Source organism: Leucopleurus acutus (genome assembly GCF_964270905.1).
Source record: "Leucopleurus acutus genome assembly, chromosome: 8".
Classification (NCBI taxonomy): domain Eukaryota; kingdom Metazoa; phylum Chordata; class Mammalia; order Artiodactyla; family Delphinidae; genus Leucopleurus; species Leucopleurus acutus.
This window is the reverse complement of record NC_139151.1, coordinates 50,559,369-50,584,934: the sequence shown is the minus strand read 5'-3', so window position 1 is coordinate 50,584,934 and position 25,566 is coordinate 50,559,369.

Below are 25,566 nucleotides of genomic sequence, written 5' to 3'. Positions count from 1 at the left end.
TAAATAGTGCTGCAATGAACATTGGGGTGCATATCTGTTTTTGAATTATGGTCTTCTCTGGGTATATGCCCAGTAGTGAGATTGCTGGGTCATATGGTAGTTCTATTTATAGTATTTTAAGGAACCTCCTTACTGTTCTCCATAGTGGCTGTATCAATTGACATTCCCACCAACAGTGCAAGAAGGTTCCCTTTGCTCTACACCCTCTCCAGCATTTGTTTTTTGTAGATTTTTTTGCTGATGGCCTTTCTGACCAGTGTGAGGTGATATCTCATCGTAGTTTTGATTTGCATTTCTCTAATGATTAGTGATGTTGAGCATCGTTTCTTGGAAATCTGTATGTTATCTTTGGAGAAATGTCTATTTAGGTCTTCTGCCCATTTTTGGATTGGGTTGTTTGTTTTTTTGATATTGAGCTGCATGAGCTGCTTGAATATTTTGGAGATTAATCCTTTGTCAGTTGCTTTGTTTGCAAATATTTTCCCCCATTCTGAGGGTGGTTTTTCCATCTTGTTTATGGATTCCTTTGCTGTGCAAACACTTTTTAAGTTTCAATAGGTCCCATTTGTTTATTTTTGTTTTTATTTCCATTTCTCTAGGAGGTGGGTCAAAAAGGATCTTGCTGTGATTTATGTCATAGAGTGTTCTGCTAATGTTTTCCTCTATGAGTTTTATAGTGTCTGGCCTTATATTTAGGTCTGTAATCCATTTTGAGTTTATTTTTGTGTATGGTGTTAAGGAGTACTCTAATTTCATTCTCTTACATGTAGCTGTCCAGTTTTCCCAGCACCACTTACTGAAGAGGCTGTCTTTTCCCACTGTATATTCTTCCCTCCTTTATCGAAGGTAAGGTGACCGTAAGTGCGAGGGTTTATCACTGGGCTTTCTGTCATGTTCCATTGATCTATATTTCTGTCTTTGTGCCCGTACCATACTGTCCTGATTACTGTAGCTTTGCAGTATAGACTGCAGTCAGGGAGCCTGAGTTCTTCAGCTCCGTTTTTCTTTCTCAAGATTGCTTTGGCTATTCAGGGTCCTTTGTGTTTCCATATAAATTGTGCAAGTTTTTGTCCTAGTTCTGTGAAAAATGCCGTTGGTAGTTTGATAGGGATTGCACTAAATCTGTAGATTGCTTTGGATGATATCGTCATTTTCACAATGTTGATTCTTCCAATCCAGAAACATGGTATATCTCTCCATCTGTTGGTATCATCTTTAATTTCTTTCATCAGTATCTCATAGTTTTCTGCATACAGGTCTTTTGTCTCCTTAGGTAACTTTACTCTGGTGGGTGGAGCTGAGTCTTTTCCCTCTGATGGGCAGGGCTGCATTAGGTAGCATATTTTGGGGTGTCTGTGAGCTTAATATGACTTTAGGCAGCCTGTCTGCTAATGGGTGGGGCTGTGTTCCTGTCTTACTGGTTGTTTGGAATGAGATGTCCAGCACTGGAGCCTGCAGGCAGTTGGGTGGAGCCAGGTCTTGGTTTCACATGGATACCTCCAGGAGAGCACATGCTGATTAATATTCCCTGGACCTAGGAACTGCCTCATGCTCCACCATTCTGCACTCAATGCTCCCACTCCAGAGACCCAGGGCCAAGCCTTGTCTGGGGAACCAAGAGCCCACAAGCTGTGCTGCACTGCCAGTGAAAAAACAAAATTTTAAAAAGGAAGAGAAAACAGATAAACAAAACCTAAGACAAATAGCAAAAACAAAAAGCAACAACACAATACATATACACATAAAAAGAAAAAAACAAAAGAAGAAAGAAAACAGACACACCAAATGCAAGACAAATGATAAAAACAAAACCAAAGACTCATGCTGGGATTCACAGAGCTGTGGCGCAGATCACACATGCAGTTCTTACTTTGTCATGCCTTCCACAGACCATCTGCTGTGTTCTCCTTTGATCCCCTGAAGGTCCATTTTTGTCCCAGCTGATTTCCCTACTCTAAGGGAGTTTTTCTGAGTGTGGGGACCTCCCCTCCCCTTCAGCTTCCTGCCAGGATTGTTGGTCCCTTTTTTGATTCCTCTTTTCTTTTTTTCTTTCTTTTGTCCTACCCGGTTGCAAGGGTATTTTTTGCGACCCTCTGGGTGTCCATAGTCTTCAGCTAATGTTCAGCACGTCCTCTGAGAAAATTGTTCCATTTGTAGGTGTATTCTTTTTTTTTTTTTTTTTTGCGGTACGTGGGCCTCTCACTGTTGTGGCCTCTCCCATTGCGGAGCACAGGCTCCAGATGCGCAGGCTCAGCAGCCATGGCTCACGGGCCTAGCCACTCCGCGGCATGTGGGATCTTCCCGGACTGGGGCACGAACCTGTGTCCCCTGCATCGGCAGGCGGACTCTCAAGCACTGCGCCACCAGGGAAGCCCTGTAGATGTATTCTCGATATACCTGTGAGGAGTGATGAATTCCACATCCTCCTATTCCACCACCTTGACTCCTCCCTCCTCTTAAAACTTTAAATTCCCAAATGTTGACCATGAGTTTACCTTTCGTTGTTGTTATAGAGATGTCATAAACACAAATTATTGTAATCATACTTGCTTCATTTTAAGCATCCTCTATGTGTGAGATACTACAGAAATAATATATTCAATAATCCTATAAGGTAGCATCATTGTTCTTGATTGTAAGCCAAAGGATTGTTCTGTATACTGCACTGCCACAAGTTATTCACATTCCTCCTACATGTAAAATATATTCACTCCTACTCCAGGACCTCAAAATGTCATTTCCCATTATTGCATCAGAATTGAAATCTAGGATCTAATCCTCTAAGTCCAGATGTATAAAGGACTCCAATATCTCAGCCCTGTGATTATAGTTTCTCTGATCCAGAGACCTTGAACTTATAAAGGCAAGTTATATGATATGCAAACAATCAGCAAACTATGATGAGACAGTGGCAGATAACAATAATGGATGTGCTTATTTAAAAGGAGAGGAATAATAAGCATATGGCAATCACTGGTCAACAGAATTTCTGAAATCCACCTGGACACATATTACTGGATTACCCTTTTCCACTAGCAGAAAATATTACTTGATTAGGGCCCAGTTCTACTGCTTGCCAGTATCCCCCTGTCCATTGTTCTCCAATATTCTTGATTCCACCCTCTAACATATTCTTCCTTGACTGTAAGAAATGGCCCATGATTGCCACTAAGTAGCTTTCTCAGCATGTTGCATTCCACAGAAAATTGAGAGTCCAGAGACCCCCACTTAATTTGAGCTATTAGTCCAGGCCAATAAAACATCCTTAAATCTTTGTCCAGGCCAATAAAACATTATTTTATTTAGTCCAGGCCAATAAAACATCCTTAAATCTTTGTGGGTTTTCTATCTATCAGATTATATACCTCTTCATTAAATAAAATCCAAGCCTATATTATTTTATGAGACAAGCCTCTTTATGCCTAGACTTACTCATAGTTATTTTAGGGATTAGATTTCTAGGATGATGCCCTTAAAATTTTTAAAAGCCCTTTTCCACTGAGAGGATGTTCTAAGTACCATCTGAAAGGCCTCAGAGAGTTATAGCCACCCTTGATTTACCTTTACCCTGAGATTATATCATACTTAAAAGTTGAGGAAACCATAGAAGGCACAGAGAAATAAGGAGCTATGTCTCTGATGGGCTTAGGTATAAGAGAAGCTGAGATATCATGCTTACTGAGAAAAGTAATGAACACAGAACTGAGAAATCCTCTATAAGAGAGGATTAATTATGCAAATTATGCAGAATATGCAAAGTTTCGTCAATTTATATGAACAAAATTTTGTGTCATTAATGTTAAGTAGCCTTGGTTTGGGTAAGAAAATTTGTAGAAATAACTAAGTTTGTCATTCATAAAAAAAAAAATGACCCTGGAAAAGAGTAGTAAGTCTTTTCCTTCTAGAAAGGCTCCTTTAAACACAATAGACTAAGAATGTTATATTTTGTGATTTGAGGACAAGGAGGAGACAGAGCTGTACTTACCTCCTCTGCACACACCCCAATACATGTTTACTAATTCTCATTAAATATTTAATCAAGGATCCAAGTGTTCCGTTTAAGCGACACATCTTAAAATATAATAGTGAGGGGCTTCCCTGGTGGCGCAGTGGTTGGGAGTCCGCCTGCCGATGCAGGGGACATGGGATCGTGCCCCGGTCTGGGAGGATCCCACATGCCGTGGAGCAGCTGGGCCCATGAGCCATGGCCACTGAGCCTGCGCGTCCGCAGCCTGTGCTCCGCAACGGGAGAGGCCGCAACAGTGAGAGGCCCGTGTACCGCAAAAAATATATATAAATAATAGTGAGATTAGTGATAATCTGACAGGCAAAAGAACCAGATTTCTTTATAGTTATTTGTGAAACGCAGCTCGATCCTATATCTCACATTGTGGTTTATGAACCAGAAGCATCAGTATTACCTGGATGCTTATAAGAAAGACAGAACCTCAGGCCCAAATCCCAACCTACTGAATCCATTTCTACATTTTAACAACACCCCAGGTTATTCTATGCACATGAAAATTTGAGAGGCATTATCCTGGACAATGAAAATGATTTTACAAGATAATTAATACATAACACCTCTGGAAAAGTAGTTCATTGTTCAGAGGAGGTAATAAACAAGTAAGCCAATAGTTACTTTACTGCATGATTGGTGAAGGATCAATATTAATTCCTTACCTGAACCCAGGTTTTGATGGAAGTAAAGTGAGGGAGAGGAAAAAGGAAAACTATTACTTAAAATGTCATTCATAGGGATTTAGACCAAGATGGCAGAGTAGAAGGACATGCTCTCACTCCCTCTTGCAAGAACACCAGAATCACAACAAACTGCTGAACAATCACTGACAGGAAGACACTGGAACTCACCAAAAAAGATACCCCACATCCAAACACAAAGGAGAAGCCACAATGAGACAGTAGAAGGGGTGCAATCACAATAAAATCAAATCCCATAACTGCTGGGTGGGTGACTCACAAACTGGAGAACACTTATACCACAGAAGTCCACCCACTGGAGTGAAGGTTCTGAGCCCCACATCAGGCTTCCCAACCTGGGGGTCCGGCAAAGGGAGGAGGAATTCCTAGAGAATCAGACTTGGAAGGCTAGTGGGATTTGATTGCAGGACTCTGACAGGATTGGGGGAAACAGAGACTCCACTCTTGGAGGGCACACACAAAGTAGTGTCCGCATCAGGACCCAGAGAAAGGAGCAGTGACGCCAGGGGAGATTGAACCAGACCTACCTGATAGTATTGGAGGGTCTCCTGCAGAGGCGGGGGGCAGCTGTGTCTCACTGTGAGGACAAGGACACTGGCAGCAGAAGTTCTGGGAAGTACTCCGTGGTGTGAGCCTTCCCAGAGTCCGCCATTATCCCCACCAAAGAGCCAGGGTAGGCTCCAGTGTTGGGTTGCCTCAGGCCAAACAACCAACAAGGAGGAAACCCAACCCCACCCATCAGCAGTCAAGCGGATGAAGGTTTTACTGAGCTCTGCCAACAAGAGCAACACCCAGCTCTACGCACCACTAGCCCCTCCCATCAGGAAACTTGCAAAAGCCTCATAGATAGCCTCATCCATCAGAGGGCAGACAGGAAAAGCAAGAAGAACTACAATCCTGCTGCCTGTGGAACAAAAACCACATTCACACAAAGATAGACAAGATGAAAAGGCAGAGGGTTATGTACCAGATGAAGGAACAAGATAAAACCCCAGAGAAACAACTAAATGAAGTGGAGATAGGCAACCTTCCAGAAAAAGAATTCAGAATAATGATAGTGAAGATGATCCAGGACCTCGGAAAAAGAATGGAGGCAAAGATCGAGAAGATGCAAGAAATGTTTAACAAAGACCTAGAAGAATTAAAGAACAAACAAACAGAGATGAACAATACAATAACTGAAATGAAAACTACACTAGAAGGAATCAATAGCAGAATAACTGAGACAGAAGAACATATAAATGACCTGGAAGACAGAATGGTGGAATTCACTGCCATGGAACAGAATACAGAAAAAAGAATGAAAAGAAATGAAGACACCCTAAGAGACCTCTGGGACAACATTAAACACAAGAACATTCGCATTATAGGGGTCCCAGAAGGAGAAGAGAGAAAGGATGTAAGAAAATATTTGAAGAGATTATAGTCGAAAATTTCCATAATATGGGAAAAGAAATAGCCACCTAAGTCCAGGAAGCGCAGAGAGTCCCAAACAGGATAAACCCAAGGAGAAACATGTTGAGACACATAGTAATCAAATTAGCAAAAATTAAAGACAAAGAAAAATTATTGAAAGCAGCAAGGGAAAAATGACAACATACAAGGGAACTCCCATAAGGTTAACAGCTGATTTCTCAGCAGAAAATCTACAGGCCAGGAGGGAGTGACATGATATACTTAAAGTGATGAAAGAGAAGAACCTACAACCAAGATTACTCTACCTGGTAAGAATCTCAGTCACACTCGATGGAGAAATCAAAAGCTTTACAGACAAGGAAAAGCTAAGAGAATTCAGCACCACCAAACCACCTCTACAACAAATGCTAAAGGAACTTCTCTAAGTAGGAAACATAAGAGAAGAAAAGTACCTACAAAAGCAAACCCAAAACAATTAAGAAAATGGTAATAGGAACATACATATTGATAATTACCTTAAACGTGAATAGATTAAATCCTCCCACCAAAAGACACAGGCTTGCTGAATGGATACAAAAACAAGACCCATATATATGGTGTCTACAAGAGACCCATTTCAGACATAGGGACACATACACACTGAAAGTGAGGGGATGGAAAAAGATATTCCATGCAAATGGAAATCAAAACAAAGCTGAAGTAGGAATGCTCATATCAGATACAATAGACTTTAAAATAAAGAATGTTACAAGAGACAAGGAAGGACACTACAAAATGACGAAGGGATCAATCCGACAAGAAGATATAACAATTACAAATATATATGCACCCAACAGAGGAGCACTTCAATACATAAGGCAACTGCTAACAACTATAAAAGAGGAAATCAACAGTAACACAATAATAGTGGGGGACTTTAACACCTTGCTTACACCAATGGACAGATCATCCAAACAAAAAATTAATATGGAAACACAAGCTTTAAATGACACAACAGACTCGATAGATTTAATTGATATACATAGGACATTCCATCCAAAAAGAGCACATTGCAGTTTCTCCTCAAGTGCACATGGAACACTCTCCAGGATAGATCACATCTTGGGTCACAAATCAAGCCTCGGTAAATTTAAGAAAACTGAAATCATATCAAGCATGTTTTCTGACCACAACATGATGAGATTACAAATGAATTACAGTGGAAAAAATGTAAAAAACACAAACATATGGAGGCTAAAGAATACGTTACTAAATAACCAAGAGATCACTGAAGAAATCAAAGAGGAAATCAAAAAATACCTAGAGACAAAGGACAATGAAAACACGGTGACCCAAAACGTATGGGATACAGCAAAAGCAGTTCTAAGAGGGAAATTTATAGCTATACAAGTCTACCTCAAGAAACAAGAAAAATCTCAAGTAAACAATCTAACCCTACACCTAAAGGAGTTAGAGAAAGAAGAACAAACAAAACCCAAAGTTAGCAGAAGGAAAGAAATCATAAAGATCAGAACAGAAATAAATGAAATAGAAACAAAGAAAACAATAGCAAAGATCAATAAAACTAAAAGCTGTTTCTTTGAGAAGATAAACAAAATTGATAAACCATTAGCCAGACTCATCAAGAAAAAGAGGGAGAGGACTCAAATCAATAAAATTAGAAATGAAAAAGGAGAAGTTACAACAGACACTGCAGAAATACAAAGCATCCTAAGAGACTACTACAAGCAACTCTATACCAATAAAATGGACAACCTGGAAGAAATGGACAAATTCTTAGAAATGAGTAACCTTCCAAGACTGAACTAGGAAGAAACAGAAAATATGAACAGACCAATCACAAGTAATGAAATTGAAACTGTGACTAAAAATATTCCAACAAACAAAAGTCCAGGACCAGATGGCTTCACAGGTGAATTCTATCAAACATTTAGAGATGAGCTAACACCCATCCTTCTCAAACTCTTCCAAAAAATTACAGAGGAAGGAACACTCCCAAACTCATTCTATGAGGCCACCATCACCCTGATACCAAAACCAGACAAAGATAGTACAAAAAAAGAAAATTACAGACCAATATCACTGATGAATATAGATGCAAAAATCCTCAACAAAATACTAGCAAACAGAATCCTACAACACATTAAAAGGATCATAAACCATGATCAAATGGGATTTATCCCAGGGATGCAAGGATTCTTCAATATATGCAAATCAATCAATGTGATACATTGTATTAACAAATTGAAGAAGAAAAACCACATGATCATCTCAATAGATGCAGAAAAAGCTTCTGACAAAATTCAACACCGATTTATGATAAAAACTCTCCAGAAAGTGGGCATACAGGGGACCTACCTTAACACAATACAGGCTATATATGACAAACCCACAGCAAACATCATTCTCAATGGTGAAAAACTGAAAGCATTTCCTCTAAGATCAGGAACAAGACAAGGATGTCCACTCTCACCACTGTTATTCAATGTAATTCTGGAAGTCCTAGCCATGGCAATCAGAAAAGAAAAAGAAAGAAAAGGAATCCAAATTGGAAAAGAAGAAGTAAAACTGTCACTGTTTGCAGATGGCATGATACTATACATAGAGAATCCTAAAGATGCCGTCAGAAAACTACTAGAGCCAATCAATGAATTTGGTCAAGTTGCAGGATACAAAATTAACGCAGAGAAATCTCTTGCCTTCCTAAATACTAATGATGAAAAATCTGAAAGAGAAATTAAGGAAACACTCCCATTTACCATATCAACAAAAAGAATAAAATACCAAGGAATAAACCTACCTAGGAAGACAAAAGGCCTGTATGCAGAAAACTATAAGACACTGATGAAAGAAATTAAAGGTGAAACAAACTGATGGAGAGACATACCAGGTTCTTGTATTGGAAGAAGCAATATTGTGAAAATGACTATACTACCCAAAGCAATCTACAGATTCAATGTAATCCCTCTCAAATTACCAATGGCATTTTTTACAGAACTAGAACAAAAAAGCTTAAAATTTGTATGAAGACACAAAAGACCCTGAATAACCAAAGCAGTCCTGAGGGAAAAAAACAGAGCTGGAGGAATCAGACTCCCTGACTTCAGACTACACTACAAAGCTACAGTAATCAAGACAATATGGTACTGGCACAAAAACAGAAACATAGATCAATGGAACAGGATAGAAAGCCCAGAGATAAACCCACACACCTATGGTCAACTAATCTATGACAAAGGAGGCAAGGATATACAATGGAGAAAAGACAGTCTCTTCAAGAAGTGGTGCTGGGAAAACTGGACAGCTATATGTAAAAGAATGAAATTAGAACACTCCCTAACACCATACACAAAAATAAACTCAAAATGGATTTGAGACCTTAATGTAAGACCAGACACTATAAAACTCTTAGAGGAAAACATAGGAAGAGCACTGTTTAACATAAATCACAGCAAGACCTTTTTTGATCCACCTCCTAGAGTAATGGAAATAAAAACAAAAATAAACAAATGTTACCTAATGAAACTTCAAAGCTTTTGCACAGCAAAGAAACCATAAACAAGATGAAAAGACAAACCTCAGAATGGGAGAAAATATTTGGAAACGAATCAACAGACAAAGGATTAATCTCCAAAATATATAAACAGCTCATGCAGCTCAATAATAAAAAAAACAAACATCCCAGTCCAAAAATGAGCAGAAGACCTAAATAAGACATTTCTCCAAAGAAGACATACAGATGGCCAAGAAGCACATGAAAAGCTGCTCAACATCACTAATTATTAGAGAAATGCAAATAAAAATACAATGAGGTAACACCCCACACCAGTTAGAATGGGTATCATCAGAAAATCTACAAACTACAAATGCTGGAGAGGGTGTGGAGGAAAGGGAACCCTCTTGCACTGTTGGTGGGAATGTCAATTGATACAGCCACTATGGAGAACAGTATGGAGGTTCCTTAATAACTAAAAATAAAATTACCATAAGACCCAGCAATCCCACTACTGGACATATACCCAGAGAAAACCATAATTCAAAAAGACACATGCACCCCAATGTTCATAGCAGCACTATTTACAATAGCCAGGTCATTGAAGCAACCTAAATGCCCATCGACAGATGAATGGATGAAGAAGGTGTGGAACATATATACAATGGAATATTACTCAGCCATAAAAAGGAACGAAATTGGGTTATTTGTTGAGACATGGATGGATCTAGACACTGTCATACAGAGTGAAGTAAGTCAGAAAGAGAAAAACAAATATCATATATTAATGCATATATGTGGAACCTAGAAAAATGGTATAGATGGACTGGTTTGCAGGGCAGAAATTGAGACACATATGTAGAGAACAAACGTATGGACACCAAGGTGGGAAAGCGGCAGGCGGTGGGGGTGGTGGTGTGATGATTTGGGCGATTGGGATTGACATGTATACACTGATGTGTATAAAATTGATGATTAATAAGAACCTGCTGTAGAAAAAAATAAACTTCAAAAAAACCCACAAACAACCATAAAATAAATGTCATTCATGCTGTCACCATGCTTATTACCTAGTGACAGAGAGAGTAACAAAAAGAAAGAATATATACACGAGTACATAGAGAAGAGTGAGACAGAGATCTGCAGAATCATCCAGCTATTTCCATTAACACGTGGAGATGGAAGTTTGCCTTTTGAGGGCATACTTATGGATGAAAAATCCTAACAGAACAGTGATAAAAGTTTACAGAGCTCTCCCAACTGACTCTGAGATGCATGGAAAGGAATACTTATTTTTGAAATCCACTGAGATTTATAACTTTCTTATGTGCCGACTGCTGAACGATCAAACACACAAATGGAGACAGAATACTAAGGACCATGAAACAAAAGACATTCCAGAGAATAGTTCACAGAACAAGAAGAACATAAAGTGACCAGAAAAAGGTACAGAATGCATCCTCACCCACACTATATATTCATCAATAGTTAAGAATTCTTAGCTCTTCACAGAGAAGAACATGGGGATTCATTTCAGAACCCATAATTTATGTTATATTTCATTGTATGAACATATGTATAATAAATTGTACTCATTTCTTCAGTCACAGGGAGGGTTCTTTAGTCTATCCTGGTTATCTTCATAAACCCCTAACTTAGGAACGTCTCCAAATTGTATTTATACAACTATACAATGAATGAGCACTTCCTAAATATTAGAGGTAAGATTCTGGTATACAGAGACATCAGGTATACAAGCCCCTCTGAAAGATAGGACCTTCACTGGGATTATCTCATGTTACACCAGACCTTTCTGAATTTTTGGGGAAATCTTCGCTCTATTGTGTCTGAACTCAATGCTACACTTATGGGTATTATAATCACAGTTCCAAAACAGTTGTTTATCATTTACAAAAATTATTTTCCTCATGATTCTCAGGTCATTTTTGCCAACATTACATCTCTCTCTTCCTGAAAGTTCTTGTTTTATTTTTCCCTATATCTCTCTCCACATCAGCAGGTGTAGGAAATACAAGCATATGCTTGGAACACATAATTCAGTATGCCACCTACCAACACTGATTCTCTAGAGAGGCAAACTCAGTATATTAAAATTTAGGTTGGTCTGCTGCCCAAGAAGCGTTTTTCTTGCCGTAAAATTCTTTTAAGCGCTAGCTATATGTCAGAACCTGTTTCTATAGCTGGTACATCTGAGTTTGAAACATAGTTTGTGTATTGTGTGTGTGTGTGTGTTTGTATGCATTAATTTTATTTCCCTGTTTGCCCTAGCATGGATTCTGGTATAAGAGGACTCATCTTGTTTCTTACATAAGATTCTCCATTTCATGTGAGAATCACAGCATCAGCATTCCTCTCCTTTTTAAAATAATAGACACTGAAAATAATCTGTGACAATCATGTATTAGTGAATCCCATGGAAAAATACATATGGTAATGGAGAGCTACTATTTTGTCCATCTTGTATTTCTGGGGTACAGTTCTTCATCTTTATAATAGAAACTACAGTATTGATCTTGCATGATCATTCTGAAAATTAAATGAAATTATGTATATAACAAGTGAAGCACATCGTTTTTCTCAGATCATGCATGGAAAAAATATTGGCTCCTTCTGCTTTCCCTTCTTTGACCAAGCAAGGAGGCACTGAAGAGGTAAAAGGAAGCTGAAAGAGGATGTGGAATTCTTTCTGCTGTCACAGACAGGGTGACCCATGGAACTCAGGAGATCCAAGTTCCATCTGCTCATTTATTTAAGGTAAAGATTCTATGTGCCACCTATCACTCTAGGTACCAAAACAATAACAGTTTGAACAAGTGTGAATCAATTTATCCTCCCTTAGGATATAGAGAAGTAATTCTATATCTCTCACTATGTTCATCTAGTTAGTGTAAAGCACATCCCTACACACAATCCCCCGAGCATGCCAGACATGAATTTCCTTCTAGAACTGAACTCTTTCCCACTCCTCAGTGTGTTTAGTAGGGATTGTGATACTGTGACCTGACTTTTGCAAGTTACTTCCATTGACATCTGCACATTGCTTACTATTGCATTACAGTTTCTATGATGATGATGATGATAGTGGTGGTGGTGGTGATGATGATAAAGTTGAAAATGGGTACAACAGAATTTGAAACAATCTCATCTCAGGAAGATTATTTTAAATGTGTGTCTCTTTCTCTCATTTCCTCATTGATATATTCAAGGAAAAGTGGTTTTGAGTGGCTAGACAAAATGAATTTTCTCTGATACTTACTTCTTAGCTGATTGAGTTAAAACATCTCTGTTAAATAGGCAAATCTTCAGACCTGGAATTTACAGTAGTCAACAAAACTATCAATATGAAAATTAGGATGTATATTTTCTCCTATCTGAAATATCTATGTTTAGGATTTTTGAGGTTTGGCATTCAGAACCAAACTTATAAATTCCCATTGTGTGCATTTGAGGAAAAAAATGTGTACCTCAGGAAATGTAATAAAGGATGCATGCTACACTCACCTCAAGCAACATATAACCATGAAGGATTACAGCTGTAATTGAAAGGAAATTGTTATGGTAGAAAGAGATGGGAATTTATTATAATTTTGAAGCTACCTCAATTAGGATGCCTCTGGCCATGTACCAGATACTATTTTTGGTGTCTCATGCTATTTACATATCTGCAACTGGAAAAATTGCAGCTCACATCTGCAGGCTCTCCAGAACAATACCTTTGAGCTGCAGGTGATGTCTTGCTTGGAGGTACCTGGAAGGTTATGCCTCACAACCTTCCTTAACCAATAATCAATGATCAGTCTAATTGAGGATACTAAAAGAGACCCCCAAATCTTCTTTCTTTCCTCTAAGCAAAACAACATACAACAAAAACAAACACAAAGAAACCTCTGTGGTACAATATAGGTTGCAGACCTCACAGCTTCATTTCTTTACTTTCCCTATCTGGTCTCCCTTGCTTCCTTCACAATTTCTACTGAGACATTCCCTGATAAATTCCTGGTACAAGAAAATCCTCTGATTCAACTACTAGAGACCAGATCTAGGGGTCTTCAATCCCAGGAAGCCAACTCGGAGGAAGAGAACATGGAATTGGATCACTCACTGGCTGAACGGCAATAAAGCCCATTGTTGGGAGTAGGGAAAATATGGGTAAGTCCTGGCATGTTCTAGAAGTGCTATCTTTGAGATTTTCACCTCAGGTGAACTGGAATGGAATACTGTTGGAGGAGATGCTATGATTTATGAAATATAAATGACATTTAAAGGTCATTTAAAGGAAAAGAACATTTATAGCAGTATTAATGCATTAAAAGGAGAATATCACAGGCTAAGGAGGAATATTTATGATTTTTAATCAAATATCCCACAGGGTAGAGTAAAAAAACCATACAGTATAATGCTGAGGCCTTGGGACATAGTCAAGGATCTTCCAACATTTTCATGGCTGGATTTTAAAATTGTTTTGAATCAGTGACTCCTTTGTGTTTTCCCTTTTTAAGCAGGAATATTCATAATGATTAGTCTAGGCCTCCTCTATCATTCCATGTTGAGGAGAGATAGATAACTGGTCTCTTTACTTTCACATCTTCCCTAAAACCAACTCCTAATCCTACATTTTTGATCTCAGTACTACACGGGATATTCTATTCTACAAACCTTAAGTAATCATAGACTTCTGAAACTTTGCCATGGCTCACTTCTAACTGAATACCATACCATCTTGAGCCTCAAATATGTTTCTCAAAACTATTCTGTTCATTAAGTTTAACATCTCACCACAACCATGTTACCTATGAAGTTGAATTGAGCAGAGTTATCCTCACAGATAGAGAAAGTGTACTCCTGGTAGGGCATACATGGAAAACTGTGGTCACCTGCTTGATGAGACCAACATGCTCCTGGAGGCTTTTCATCTTTCTAATTCTAAATTTTTTAAGTTCAGAGTTTTATGAAAACATTTTTATTTTAAGTAAGTTGTTCTCAAGTTGTAATAGGGAAGAGAAAATCTGACTGCATGTCGGATCTGTTTCTTTTCCTTTAACCTTTGTGCTCTGTTACCTGTGCTTAGTCATGCTGGCTCTGCACCTTTCGTAAAAGAATGTTGCCTACAGCCTGAAATACACAGGACAGCTGATTCTTAGGGCTCTGATCTTTAAGAGTCCATTCATAGGGAGATAAAAAGTTGCAGAACAGAGAATAACACTTGTCTTGTTGGAGGTTTATAGGAACATGTGACCTATCCTATGTGGACAGCTACAAGAACAAAGGATTCCTGCCTAAGAACTTTGCAACAACTAATCACCTCCCTTCCCCTTTTTAGTATAAAAGAAGCCTGAACTCTAACTGAGGTAAGATGGTTCTTTGGGACACTAGTCTGCCATCTTCTCGGTCTGCTGGCTTTCCAAATAAAGTCATTATTCCTTGCCCCAACAACTTGTCTCCCAACTTATTGGCCTGTCATGAGGTGAGCAGAATGAGCAACAAAGGCAGTACCAAAAGTCTGTTCTGCATTTATTTTTTTTTGTATTCTTTCACAGTACTCAATTTTTTCCCCAGGTAAATCAATCTTTTGTCTTGTTTATCTAAGTCACCCATTAAGGAGGCCATCTTAATGACAAAAGTGCATTCATTTGTAACACTGTTCCCAAGGATTTCTCAACAATCAACTTGCAAAATCAATCTAATCTGACGTTCAAACGCATACTACATTTGTCTGTGAATATCCTTTTCAGGTAAGTTTTCTTGTTAAACTTGGTAAATGTAATGCATTCATTGTATGAATTCTCCAGGTGATTTCATGAAATGCCAAATCACAACATCCAAATCTTCCTTCACTAGCACTTCTGGGAATATCTGAAGTTTAGGATAAGCAACCTCTCTGTGGTAACATTTTAAAATGTTAGTTAACTTTAATAAACCCATATGGACACAAACATACCAAACACTAGTTTAGTTGTCTAAATTTCATAAAGAAATTTAAAAGCCTTGAGTAAACTTTATTCATATACCCATTCATAAACCCCACCTGTAAATCCTAATGCTTTATTGTTTTCCTGCACAGAATGAAACTGTATGTTTAACATATAGCCCGTATCACACAATGATTTCAGATTTATGCCATATAATTATAATCTGTTAGCCACCTTCTAAAATCTATGGACAGGGTAAGCCTCATCAGCTGTCCACTCTAGTCACTTGACTTGATTTCAGATCCCTGCATTTCTACTAATTTTAGTAGGTTGGAGTGGAACACAATTCATTTTATTGATAATTGCCTTATCTTTCTTCTTATTCCTTATCTTCTCAAGATTTCTATGTGCTCCCTTTCTTTTTGCTCCTCAGAGAGGCACTTTTACTTTTTCTCCTGCCAGACTTCCAAGGTATTTCTACTAGTAGCTTCTCTTATTGTAACAAAAACATATTACAGAGTTGTTTGGTCAGTCAAGGTGGACAAGGCTGTGTAGAAATAACAAACAACTTCACAATTTCAGAGACTTATTGCAACAAAATTTAATCTTTCATCCCTGTTACCTGCCCAACATAAGCCATTACAGTCACTCAAGGAACAAAGTTGACAGAAGCTTAATTTTAACCTTAATCCAAGATCACTATTAAAATAGGAAGAGTGTGCCCCAAGTAATTGCACAACTTTGAGTTTCTACTGTGAAGTTACACATGCCCCAGCTGCTTGCATTACCTTGGCTAAAGTCACATGTCTGGGCCTAATTTAAATGGGTCACAGCAATTCTGGGCTCCAGAACTGTTTGTGACTGGCTAATGATGATCACTGGGATTAGGTGGTAGACTGATATCTAACAACGTGGTTTCAAAACTCAGCTGCAGTACTTTTTATTTTTGTGATCTTAAATATATTACCTAAAACTTCCATGCCTCCATTTCTTAATCTAAAAAAAAAAAAAAAAGCTAAATAAGAACATCTACCTAACAGGTCATTTAAAACAAAATTCAACTGAGTAAATTTGAGGATCAAATTGGCCTTTTCAACAATTCATGAATCTGGAAGCCTCCCATCTAGCAAATAGAAAGGAGTTCTGAGGAGCCATACAAAATAGAAAGTTTTTCTGGACGGAAGGAGAGAGGGACAAGGAAAAAGTGTATTACCTCATCCTTCTTTGGAGGATAGAAGGGGTCTATCAGGCAGGTTACCTCACTACTGCTGACCAGGAAATTCCAGACTGACTGTTTAAGCTTACATTCCTGGAAGAAGTTGAAACTGCAGTTAGGTTAGGTATTAAATTTTGGTTCGCCGATGTGGGGTTTAGCACAAGTAACTTCATTTTGGGCCTGTTATTTCTTTGTAAACAGAGCAATTATGAGAATTCAGTGATGAAACACAGTGTCTCTCTTAAAAGATGCATTTCTGGACATTAGTATAACATAGAGTCCCTTTTCGTCTTCCCCGTTCCAAAATTTCTCCGCCCCATTTCCTACTACTCTTTACTTGGAGCTCCTTGCTCACACTATATATTGTACACTGGCATATTTATCACAGGGTTTGTCCTCAATGACGAGAAAAAGAAGCAGATATTTCAATGAACACAGATGAAATGCTGAGCCTGGCTGGCAGATGAGTAAGTAAATAGAGAGTACAAAGTCTGAGAATTTCTCTTTCACAAGATTTAAAGATCGTTTTGATGCTGGGGCACAACACAATGACACTCAGACAGATGAAAGGCAGAACTCTTTGTTACTTAGAGCTCCAAACGAGAGAAGGCTTCCAGGCAGGGCCACACAGGGAGTAGTCTCTGAAGCCAGGGTAACAGCATGCTGAGCTGTAGGGCACAGCTTATATATATGGCAAATGGGGTGGGGCTAGCGGGGTTTCACAGGCTCCCTGTGGACTGGCCAATTTGAATAATTTCAGGCTCAGGGACATAGGAAACTGTCCTTAGTTATCTGGCCCCTGGTCCTGGGGCAATTAGGGTTAGTACATAGCATTCCTTGATTCTGAGAGCCCCAGCCCTGACAAGAGAGGTGTTGGAGTGTGTACTTAATCCACTGCTGCTCAAGAACAGGAACTCTAGCTAGGGCCTCAAAACTGGGGAAAGCAGCATTAAAAAAAATAACAATTTTTACAACTGCCTTAGCCACACTTAGAGAATTTCACCCATTCCTTAGTAAGGAATGAGTTGAATTAAAACTAGAACCATGCTATGTTTACATCTTTGTATACAATACATAATCTGATGTTCACTTCACATGCACATGTTTACAGTCAAGTAAGTCTGGCTTTGCTTCTTTATTCCACCCCCTAACTCTTCTGCAAAATTATTCCTAAAACTATAGTAATTAATTGCTTTTTATGTATCCAGTCAAACTCCATTTTTTTTTTTTAGGCCTGAAAAAGAATTCTTCTGGATTTGATTAATGGTGTGCTTCTAAAAAAGGTTAACTTAAAGTGAAACCGCTGTTAGAATTTTGTTGCCAGGGTGGCATGTCAGTACTCCAGTCTTGTTATTTATCAAAAGAAAACAATAATAACTAATAATATGTACATGTAAGAATTTTCATGCTTTTTCAAGTTAATGTTATTTAACTGGAATTGTTTTATATTTTTTCCTTTAATGAAGCCTATGACAGACAGGAAAAATAAAGAAATGAATCCCTGTTGTAGATTTTATTGACAGGACTAGACAGGTCACAAACAACTAGGTATCATATGTAAGTTTTTAAAGTTTAAAATGGAAAATCAAGAGAAAAAAATTGTGAGTCCCTGGATATGTGGGTATTCATTAATCATGGCAAATAGAACACATTTGTCCACTTCTTAAAATGAAATGATGGTTATTGGTTTCTGGTTTTGAATGAAAGGAGGTTTGAAGTCACCACTCCACCCTAGCAACAAGCTAAACAGATTGAAAAAAGTCAGCAATTCTTCTTAGATCTATAAGTGAGGGGAAGACACAGGGCAGCTGACTGCTCCCAAGATAAGAGAGACAGAAAGGTGAATAAAGGGAATTGTCACTCACCAGAGCGGAGATGCATGAGCAGAAAGTGCCTTAGGAAGCAGTAAAGGGTAGGAAAACCTGAACTGTAGCTGACAAATTGCTGGAGGCTCAGTGCAAACAACTCTGAGAGGGTAAACCTTCAGGGGGATCTCATCAGAGGGGGATTCCCCGCATACTATGACATTTACCTCCGTGAATTTAGCCAGTTGCCCACGCTATAAAACAGAGAAAAATCTCCTCAGTCTTCTGGCAGGAGGAGGGGAAAAGGAATCATTTTGAAATACACCAGAGAACTCTGATCTTCTTAATAAGGTCTGCCTCCAGGAGAAACTAATTAGCTAAACCGAACCTACTTGGGTATTATCAGAGCCTATCTGACCAGGGCAAGGAAATATCCAAATATCGAACCCTGGCCTACTCTAGCCACTCTGTCCCATCAAAGAGAGGAAGAAAAAAAAACTGAGAAACACCTGTGATTTTAAAATTCCAGAGGTGTGGGCTCACTAAAACTGAGACCTAATCAAAGTACTATAGACTGCTTCCCCTCCCCACCCCCGCACCTCACCACCACATTATTTAAGGACTACTTACAGCAGTTCCTTTTACCCAGAACAAATATCTGGCTTTCAAGAAAAAAAAAAAAATCACAAGGCATAACAAAAGGCAAAAAAGAAAAAAAAAAAAAAAGGAATTTGAGAAGACAGAACATGAGAACCAGACATGGCAGGGATCTTGGAATCATTAGACAAGAATTTAAAACAACAGTAATTAATATACTAGAGACTCTAAAGGATAATTAATATACTAGAGACTCTAAAGGATAATAGACAGCATGCAAGAACAGATGGGCAATGTAAGCAGAGAGATGGAAGTCCTAAGGAAAAAAACAAAAAGAAATGTTAGAGATAAAAAAACACTGTAACAGAAATGAGGAATGTTTTTGATGGGCTTATCAGTAAACTGGACATGGCTGAAGAAGGGATCTCTAAGCTAGAGGATATATCAGTAGAATCCTTGAAAACCAAAAAGCAAATAGAATAAAGACTGAAAGAAAAAAAGAACAGAATATCCAAGGACTGTGGTAACATACATGCAATGGGAAGGAGTACAATAGAGAGAAAGGAACAGAAGAAATATTTGAAATATAATGACAGAGAATTCCCTAAATTAATGTCAAACACCAAACCACAATCCAGGAAAGTTTCTCCTCTGTCAGAGTTTCAGCTCCTGCAGTCTGCCATTGCCACAAGTTGCAATCACTACCATGGAACAATAAGAGAACAGAGATAAGAAAGAGAAAAATGGGATAGATTCCAAACTGCCTCTGAGCATGAGGTATTCCCTTGTTCATTCATTAAACCAGAAATAGAGTAAATCTCTTGGAGCATTTTCTGTGCTCTGGTACTTGCAGATCACAGAAAAGTGTCCAATGCATTGAATATCTAGGTTTCCAATGCATTGAGCTCTGACCAGGGGAAGTGGAAGAGGAAAAAGTGGTAAACTCACTGCTGGTTTGGTAGTATTATAAATTCATGTCTTCCCTTATCTGCTTGCTACACTTTACTTTTCAGTTTTCTCAAATAGTTACTCAATGTATGTTTTCAGGATTTATAATCACATTCAATGGGAGAGACAGGGTAGAGTGTCCTTAAAACGTCTTACTAGGAATTTGAAACCTAGACCATTTCCACTTAATGTATTCAATAATAATTAATATGTTCAGATTTAGGTTGACCATTTATTTATTTATTTTCTGCTTTTCTAGTCAGTTTCTTATTTCTCTGCTCCCCCTTTGCTTTTTGGATTAAGTGAATAATATTTTAGAATTTCATTTTATCTGTTGACTTTTTTGGCTATATCTTTTTGTGTTATTTATAGTACCCGCTCCTGGGATTAAAATATACATATCTAATTTTTCACAGTCTACTTAGAGTTAATATTCTACCATTCCAAGTAAAATAGAGGAGTTTTACAAATATACAGGTCTGTATTCCTTCCAACTTTAGGTTGCAATTGTCATAAATATTACATTTACATTTATTAAAAGTCCCACAAGACAATATTACATGTTTTTTGCTTTAAACAGTAATACTTATTTTTAAAAATATAAATGGAGGGGAAAAAAATCTCTTATATTTACTTAGATATTTACCATTTGTTGTTCTTTCTCCAACTCCAAGTTTCTTTTTGATATTTTTCTCTAGACTAAAGAACATAAGTTACCATTTCTTTCTATATTAGTCTATTGGTGATGAAATCTATTATTTTTTTCTTAATCTGAGAATATCTTTATTTTTCCACCACTTCTGAAGAATATTTTTTCTTGATATAGAATTGTGTGTTGATAGTTCTTCTCTTTGGGCACATGAAAAATAATGTTCCAATGTTTTATGGCCTTTATGGATTCTTAGAAATCTGCAGTCATTCAATTTGTTTTCCTATATGTAATGATCACTTTTCTCTGGTTGCTTTCAAGATTTTGTTTCTTTTCTTTGGTTTTCAGCAGTTTGATTATAATTGTTTGTCCTTGCATGATTTTCCTTGATTTTACCTGTTTTAGGTTTGATGAAATTTTTAAGCCTGTAAATTCATGTACTTCAACAAATTTGAAACAACTTTAGCAACTATTTCTTCAAATATTTGTTTCTTCACTATATTTTTCTCTTCTTCTGGAATTTCAATAACAAATTTTAGATACTTTGATATTGTCTCATAGGCTGTGGAGGCTCTTCAAATTCTATCTTTTTACTCTTTGTTTTTCAAATTGGATAATTTCTATTGACCTCTCTTCAAGCTCTTTCCTTTTCATCTCCATTCTGTTATTGAGTTGAGAAGTAAATGCTTCATTTCAGATATTTTATTTTTCAGTTCTAAAATTTCTATTTGATTTATTTTATAGTTTCTGGGTTTTTGCTGATAATATCTATGTTTGCATTCATTTCAATAGTGCTTTCCTTTACCTCATAAGGATGCTAAAAATATCTGCTTTAACATCTTTACTTGATAAGTCCATCACTTGTATACTTTCTTGATTGGCATTTGTTGATTCCCTTTCCCCCTGAGAATTGGTTAGATTTTCCTGGTTCGTTCTATGTGGAGGAATTCTTAATTGTAACCTGAACATTTTGAATAGTACGCTATGAAACTTTGAGCCCTATTAAAATTCTATGTTAAGTGTTGAATTTTTGGGTATATCAGGCAATCAACTCAGTTAGGTTCATACAAGTTCCATCAACTTTCTGTGGAAGTGATTCCAATGGCAGTTTGGCCTTCCAAGCTTTTGCTATGCTGCTTTGGGTCTGTCCCACTTATATCCCTCTCAAGGTATAATCTGGGGCTTGAGCAGTGGTTTATATCATATTTCAGTTCTCAAAGTTGTTGCTATGCTTCTTTGGGCCTGCTTCACGTGTGAGCCTGAGCTTGTGTTGGTTCATGCAAAAGATTAGGGGATCCATTTCTTAAGCCTTCTCACCTCCAGTATTTCCCCCTCATTCTCTCTGAACCAAGGACCCCATTTTCTCAACTGATGAATAAAAAATAGAGTTTCTCCATGATTTGTACCACAGAGTACCTTTTTCCCCTTTTTCATGGACAGAGCTGAAGAAGACCCAAAAAAAGGCAGAAAGAAAGAAAATTAAACAGTAATAATGGGATTTTCTTTACAATCTGGCTTAGGGTCCCCTTTTCCTAGATACCCTAGCCAGAAAGGCAGAATTTCTTTAGGGGTATTTGCTGACCTTCTTGCTGCAATGCATTTCTATGCTTGGGCCATCCTCTTGCCAAAGACAGGAGACAAGCAATTTTTTTTAAATAAGGAAACTTACTCCTATAGTATGCCATTCTTCAAGATTTAGCATCCCTTCTCAATCTGGCTGATACTGTTAATTTCTCACAGTCTTCGGGCTTTTATGTTTTGTGCAGAGTTTTAGTCATGATCTGTGTGACAGATAAGCTGTTGCAGACTTATTCCACTTAGTTATTTGCCCAACACCAGAAGCTAAAAGTACTATATTTCAATGGATAAATTATTGCATGAACTTTGGAAGAAAGCTTTTTGTCTGTTCGTTTTGTTTTTACCTTTACCTATATCAATCTCGTGTCAATGATTTTTTAAAAAATCACCTAAAATATAATGGGAAAATTGGTCTTTCTCCCTATGCATGTTATATACCTGATTGAAAGACTACAGAATTGTTTCAGAAGAGTCTCTTTAGAGAAAGAAAGCAAACTTTTATGAGTGGGGGATTTTGCTTCCAAGATATTAGATATTTAATCGCACATATCACAACTTTCTTTGATGGGACAAATTTCTGGATAAATGTAAAGGTCTCAGATAGTGGACCCCAGCCTTGATAGTTGGAATGGCTGGGTTAATAATCAAATTAAGACAAAATTTTAAAGATTTCCTATGTTTTCTCTGAGTATGCTTCTCTGTGAGAATTGGAGGAGAAAATTAACTTTTTCAAAGCAATATTTTCTCTGTAGGTATGTTTTCTTTGGAGAAAGTTCTACTCAAGTTCATTGTCCATTTTTTAACTGGGTTATTTGTGTTTTTTTGCTATTGAGTTGTAGAAGCTCTTTATATATTTTGGATATTAACCCCTTTAGCCTGTAGTCTCCTTTATTCACAGGAACTTGGTAGAAATAGGCATTTGGCTGGGATATATAGGTTTCTAGGTATTGACATTTTTGCTTTTGGATTAGACATACTTTTCTGCCAAATAATGCTTCTTTCTCCTTTCTTCATTCTCCTCTTTCCCTTCTTTTTTTTGGTCTCTCCTTTCTCCTTCCAACCTTTCTTAATTTTTCTCCTTTTTCTGAACGCTTCTATCTTCTGTTCCTGTATATTTGGGTTTTTTTCTTCCTTCCTTCATCCCCTCATCCCTCCCAGCCTTCCTTCTTCTAGTATTTACATAATTTCCCAGGTGATGATCCAATGCCGTGTCTGTTAAGTGTCAGATTATAAGGGACAAGTCTTATTACAATCATTTGCCACAAAAAAGCCCTTAACTATGTAAGATATCTAAAAACAGTGAAAATAAGTAAACTACACTAAGGTGAGGACTCAACTTAGTTGAGACTAAATGATATTATGCTACATATGAAAGAACTAAGTTTTGCTAGTCTTTCCTCCTTTTTAATTAATTAGGAACACAGCTGTCTTCATGACAAATTAGTCAAAGTGTACACACATACACACACACATTGGAAAGTGTAAGTGTAACTCTAACAGAGCAGGACCCCATGGTGCCTTCCCAGGACAGATCACCCACCTACATGGCCTCTACCTGACTCTTGTTTTAGAAAAACTTTAGCCTTCTAGGCCTTCCCTGAGTTCCAAAGAATAAATGTAACCAAAGAAGTGAGAAAATGCGGAAACAAAAGAAGACAATCAAGACAAAATAATAATAGTTTGGCCATTAAACAAAGTCAAGAACCTTTAGTTCCTCCTCAAGGGCTACAGATAATATTCTGAGCCATGTCCTTTGAGCTGTTTGCAGATACTAAAATCCCCACCAGGTGTAAGAAGTTAACTGTATGCTGACCACAGGAATGTAGACCACAGACTGGTTGGAGTCAGAAGGTTGATGATGTTGACTCTGGATTACCTCACCACCAACCAATCAGAAGAATGTCTGTGAGCTGCTCACACCCCCCACAACCCTCTCCCTCACCTGTCTTTATAAACCCTTTCCTGAAAGCCACTGGGGAGTTTGGGTCTTTTAAGCACTAGCTGCCTAGACTCCTTGCTTGGCACCCTGCAATAAACACTGCACTTTCCTTCACCACAACCTGCTGTTGGTAGGTTAGCTTTCCTGCCTGTGGGTAAGCAGACCCAAGTTTGGTTTGGTAACATAACTAGCTATTAATATAGACATAACAATATTTGCATACTTGCAACCCTTGGTCTAATTATACATTATAAAGTCCTCCAATCTACCCTGAATTCTAAATCTGATCGGTTTGGAAGATTTTGTTTTTACTGTTGCTCTGTTTTGTTCTTGTTTTATATCATGTATCTCATTTTTTAATATGCCTAAGCATGCCATAGGAAAAAGCTTAGTTTGGGCATGAATTTACCCACCTTACTATCTTCACAGAAGTTTTTATTTTTGTTTGTTTTTTGTTACTCTTAAGATATCAGAGCCAAAAAACACTTCAGAAATAATGGCATCTTGGTCCCCCAGTTTTCAAATGAGGACAGTGAGGTTCAGAAAGAGGAAAAAAACCTCTTTTTTTTGCAAGAAAAATGGAAGTGACAGAGCTGGACCCAGCACCTGGAATTCTGATTCTGAGTTTAATGATTTTTCTTATAATATATCAAAGCTTTTTTATGAATGGGTGAGAATCCTGAGATTGGCTAGAAAGATGTGTCCTACTGTAAGTCCAGATATTTGTGTTGATGTCATGAATTGGTCTCTTCATAAAGCCACATAGTATATAGAATGAAGGCTGGTAGAATTCCTTGATTTTTCTAGAAATCAAGGGAAATTTTTTTATCATGAGAAAATATTTTGTTATTTTAATAAAAATAATATATTGAAGTTCTTAAAATGTCTCATTTATCTCTGAAAGATCATCTTGTCTATATCAGTTAGAATACTGCTTTTCATAAAAATGTTGGTTGTATTAAATTGTGTTAGCTGAAAAATAATAACACTTGCCAAGAAGTGACCAAGCTCTTCATTGGAAAGAACATAGTCATCCTTGGAAGTACTGATCTTAATCATAAACACCACTAATTATAGCACTAATTAAATGAAACATCTGTTCTTACAACTAGGTTTATCATATTGTTTATCATAAGGAAAGTAATGTGGGTAGTAGAAGACTCTAGCTTTGGATAAATTTGAATTTGAATCCCAGAGCTACTTAGAAGCAATGTGACCATGAGCAACTATCTAAAATCCCTCTAAGGCTTAGTTTTCTCATCCATAAACTGAG